The sequence below is a fragment of the Schistocerca americana genome, unplaced genomic scaffold (genome assembly GCF_021461395.2).
Source record: "Schistocerca americana isolate TAMUIC-IGC-003095 unplaced genomic scaffold, iqSchAmer2.1 HiC_scaffold_979, whole genome shotgun sequence".
Lineage (NCBI taxonomy): Eukaryota > Metazoa > Arthropoda > Insecta > Orthoptera > Acrididae > Schistocerca > Schistocerca americana.
This window is the reverse complement of record NW_025726762.1, coordinates 42,501-47,273: the sequence shown is the minus strand read 5'-3', so window position 1 is coordinate 47,273 and position 4,773 is coordinate 42,501. Positions and strand designations below refer to the sequence as shown.

The following is a 4,773-nucleotide window of genomic DNA, read 5'->3' as shown; positions in this document are numbered from 1 at the left end:
CGCTACTACCGATTGAATGATTTAGTGAGGTCTTCGGACTGGTACGCGGCATTGACTCTGTCGTTGCCGATGCTACCGGAAAGATGACCAAACTTGATCATTTAGAGGAAGTAAAAGTCGTAACAAGGTTTCCGTAGGTGAACCTGCGGAAGGATCATTACCGACTAGACTGCATGTCGTTCGATGTGCGTGTCGTGTCGCGCAACACGCTACCTGTACGGCTCGCAGTAGCCGTGCGCCGCGTGCGGAACCACGCGTGCTTCTCAAAACTAACGCCAATGTTGTGTGGTACGAGCGCTGAAGCGCTGGAGCGGCTGGCCTGCGGCACCTGGCGCCTGGCGCCGGTTTTGAATGACTTTCGCCCGACTGCCTGTCCGCTCCGGTGTGGAGCCGTACGACGCCCATCGGCCGTGAGGCCGTTGGACACAGAACGCTTGAACAGGGGCCGCCACACGCCTACGTCCCGCCTATGCAACTGTCTTGAAAGAGACAGTGGAAACTAAGAAAAGATCACCCAGGACGGTGGATCACTCGGCTCGTGGGTCGATGAAGAACGCAGCAAATTGCGCGTCGACATGTGAACTGCAGGACACATGAACATCGACGTTTCGAACGCACATTGCGGTCCATGGATTCCGTTCCCGGGCCACGTCTGGCTGAGGGTCGGCTACGTATACTGAAGCGCGCGGCGTTTGCCCCGCTTCGCAGACCTGGGAGCGTCGCGGCCGCCTGTGGGGCCGGCCGCGCCTCCTGAAACGTGCGATGCGCGCCCGTCGCCTGGCGGTTCGCATACCGGTACTTACTCGGTAGCGTGCACAGCCGGCTGGCGGTGTGGCGTGCGACACCTCGTACAACGACCTCAGAGCAGGCGAGACTACCCGCTGAATTTAAGCATATTACTAAGCGGAGGAAAAGAAACTAACAAGGATTCCCCCAGTAGCGGCGAGCGAACAGGGAAGAGTCCAGCACCGAACCCCGCAGGCTGCCGCCTGTCGTGGCATGTGGTGTTTGGGAGGGTCCACTACCCCGACGCCTCGCGCCGAGCCCAAGTCCAACTTGAATGAGGCCACGGCCCGTAGAGGGTGCCAGGCCCGTAGCGGCCGGTGCGAGCGTCGGCGGGACCTCTCCTTCGAGTCGGGTTGCTTGAGAGTGCAGCTCCAAGTGGGTGGTAAACTCCATCTGAGACTAAATATGACCACGAGACCGATAGCGAACAAGTACCGTGAGGGAAAGTTGAAAAGAACTTTGAAGAGAGAGTTCAAAAGTACGTGAAACCGTTCTGGGGTAAACGTGAGAAGTCCGAAAGGTCGAACGGGTGAGATTCACGCCCATCCGGCCACAGGCCTCCGCCCTCGGCAGATGGGGCCGGCCGCCCGCGCGGAGCAATCCGCGGCGGGGTCGTGTCCGGTTGCCTTTCCACTCGCCGCGGGGTGGGGCCGTTCCGGTGTGCGGTGGGCCGCACTTCTCCCCTAGTAGGACGTCGCGACCCGCTGGGTGCCGGCCTACGGCCCGGGTGCGCAGCCTGTCCTTCCGCGGGCCTCGGTTCGCGTCTGTTGGGCAGAGCCCCGGTGTCCTGGCTGGCTGCCCGGCGGTATATCTGGAGGAGTCGATTCGCCCCTTTGGGCGCTCGGGCTCCCGGCAAGCGCGCGCGGTTCTTCCCGGATGACGGACCTACCTGGCCCGGCCCCGGACCCGCGCCGCTGTTGGCTCGGGATGCTCTCGGGCGGAATAATCGCTCCCGTCAGCGGCGCTTCAGCTTTGGACAATTTCACGACCCGTCTTGAAACACGGACCAAGGAGTCTAACATGTGCGCGAGTCATTGGGCTGTACGAAACCTAAAGGCGTAATGAAAGTGAAGGTCTCGCCTTGCGCGGGCCGAGGGAGGATGGGGCTTCCCCGCCCTTCACGGGGCGGCGGCCTCCGCACTCCCGGGGCGTCTCGTCCTCATTGCGAGGTGAGGCGCACCTAGAGCGTACACGTTGGGACCCGAAAGATGGTGAACTATGCCTGGCCAGGACGAAGTCAGGGGAAACCCTGATGGAGGTCCGTAGCGATTCTGACGTGCAAATCGATCGTCGGAGCTGGGTATAGGGGCGAAAGACTAATCGAACCATCTAGTAGCTGGTTCCCTCCGAAGTTTCCCTCAGGATAGCTGGTGCTCGTACGAGTCTCATCCGGTAAAGCGAATGATTAGAGGCCTTGGGGCCGAAACGACCTCAACCTATTCTCAAACTTTAAATGGGTGAGATCTCCGGCTTGCTTGATATGCTGAAGCCGCGAGCAAACGACTCGGATCGGAGTGCCAAGTGGGCCACTTTTGGTAAGCAGAACTGGCGCTGTGGGATGAACCAAACGCCGAGTTAAGGCGCCCGAATCGACGCTCATGGGAAACCATGAAAGGCGTTGGTTGCTTAAGACAGCAGGACGGTGGCCATGGAAGTCGGAATCCGCTAAGGAGTGTGTAACAACTCACCTGCCGAAGCAACTAGCCCTGAAAATGGATGGCGCTGAAGCGTCGTGCCTATACTCGGCCGTCAGTCTGGCAGTCATGGCCGGTCCTTGCGGCCGGCCGCGAAGCCCTGACGAGTAGGAGGGTCGCGGCGGTGGGCGCAGAAGGGTCTGGGCGTGAGCCTGCCTGGAGCCGCCGTCGGTGCAGATCTTGGTGGTAGTAGCAAATACTCCAGCGAGGCCCTGGAGGGCTGACGCGGAGAAGGGTTTCGTGTGAACAGCCGTTGCACACGAGTCAGTCGATCCTAAGCCCTAGGAGAAATCCGATGTTGATGGGGGCCGTCATAGCATGATGCACTTTGTGCTGGCCCCCGTTGGGCGAAAGGGAATCCGGTTCCTATTCCGGAACCCGGCAGCGGAACCGATACAAGTCGGGCCCCTCTTTTAGAGATGCTCGTCGGGGTAACCCAAAAGGACCCGGAGACGCCGTCGGGAGATCGGGGAAGAGTTTTCTTTTCTGCATGAGCGTTCGAGTTCCCTGGAATCCTCTAGCAGGGAGATAGGGTTTGGAACGCGAAGAGCACCGCAGTTGCGGCGGTGTCCCGATCTTCCCCTCGGACCTTGAAAATCCGGGAGAGGGCCACGTGGAGGTGTCGCGCCGGTTCGTACCCATATCCGCAGCAGGTCTCCAAGGTGAAGAGCCTCTAGTCGATAGAATAATGTAGGTAAGGGAAGTCGGCAAATTGGATCCGTAACTTCGGGATAAGGATTGGCTCTGAGGATCGGGGCGTGTCGGGCTTGGTCGGGAAGTGGGTCAGCGCTAACGTGCCGGGCCTGGGCGAGGTGAGTGCCGTAGGGGTGCCGGTAAGTGCGGGCGTTTAGCGCGGGCGTGGTCTGCTCTCGCCGTTGGTTGGCCTCGTGCTGGCCGGCGGTGCAGGATGCGCGCGCCTGCGCGGCGTTCGCGCCCCGGTGCTTCAACCTGCGTGCAGGATCCGAGCTCGGTCCCGTGCCTTGGCCTCCCACGGATCTTCCTTGCTGCGAGGCCGCGTCCGCCTTAGCGTGCTCCTCCGGGGGCGCGCGGGTGCGCGGATTCTCTTCGGCCGCCATTCAACGATCAACTCAGAACTGGCACGGACTGGGGGAATCCGACTGTCTAATTAAAACAAAGCATTGCGATGGCCCTAGCGGGTGTTGACGCAATGTGATTTCTGCCCAGTGCTCTGAATGTCAACGTGAAGAAATTCAAGCAAGCGCGGGTAAACGGCGGGAGTAACTATTCGCCGGGAGTAACTATGACTCTCTTAAGGTGGCCAAGTGGCGGCGGTGTGGCTGCATCCGGACTTGGCTTTTCGAAGTGCGGTCTTGATGTAGTCGTGCTGCTGCTGCGAGGTGCCTTCCTTGGGTTATAGTTACAGGGAGAGTGATGCGCAATACATGGGCCTAGCCCTCTTAGCCTCTCCTCTCCTGCGGTCTTCTCCCCTTCTCGTGGGCCCGCTGACTTTAGCAGAGTGGAAGACCGCACCAGGGGCTTGGGGGGGTTACCAGCCCCCCCTCGCACTATCCCTTTTTTTAGTTAGGGGCAGTAACCAGAGAAAAAGTGGTGGCCCTTCCGCTGAAGGTGCCACCCCAACTCCCCCAGCACCTAGCCGGCCAACCGGCCGTGCCGAAAATCTTGTAACTTTTGCAGCTGTTTACGCCTGTAGTGAGTGCCACCGCAGCTTCACCACCAAAAACGGTCTCGGGGTCCATCGCCGCCGCCAACACCTTGCGGCCGCCAACGCGGAGATCGTCACGGAGAGGCATCGCGCGAGGTGGACGGAGGAAGAAGTCCTGTCGCTCGCCAAGGCAGAGGCCGAACTGTTCCTCGAGAGGGACGCCCGGTTCTTCTTTGTAAATCAAGAGCTCATCAGGATGTTCCCCGACCGAACGCTTGAGGCAATCAAGTGCCGACGGCGGCAAGCTGCCCACAAGCAGCTTGTTCGCCAATTCATGGAGGCGCTTGAGATCGGTCGGGGGGAAGAGCCGGCGTCCCGCCGGGGAGCGGCGAGCCCGCTGCCTGACGCGGGCGAGGCCGCTGCGCCGCCCGTCGACGCAGCCGAGGACTTCGCGGCCGACACCACCGGGCCGCCGCCGGAGGGGCCGACTGACGCCGCCATCTGGGAGCATCTGGCGGGGCTACCCGCTTCCGCCCAGCGTTTCTCTGCCCTGGATCGTGTCATCGGTCTGGGGCGGGGCACGCCGCCCGATGTCATCCTGGGCATGCTCCCGGATGCCCTTGCGTCGGTCGGGTCCAGAGGGGAGAGATCGATCACCAGGACACAGCG

The 4,773-nt window shown here is 61.2% G+C and overlaps 1 non-coding gene and 1 pseudogene across 1 annotated transcript; both read left to right on the top strand.

The window, feature by feature from the left end:
* Positions 1-511: 511 nt before the first annotated feature.
* Positions 512-666, top strand: LOC124593286. The gene has a single exon (XR_006977933.1). It is a non-coding gene; the product is annotated as a 5.8S ribosomal RNA (ribosomal RNA).
* Positions 667-854: 188 nt separating this feature from the next.
* Positions 855-4,773, top strand: part of LOC124593283 — a 7,980-nt pseudogene continuing 4,061 nt past the window's right edge.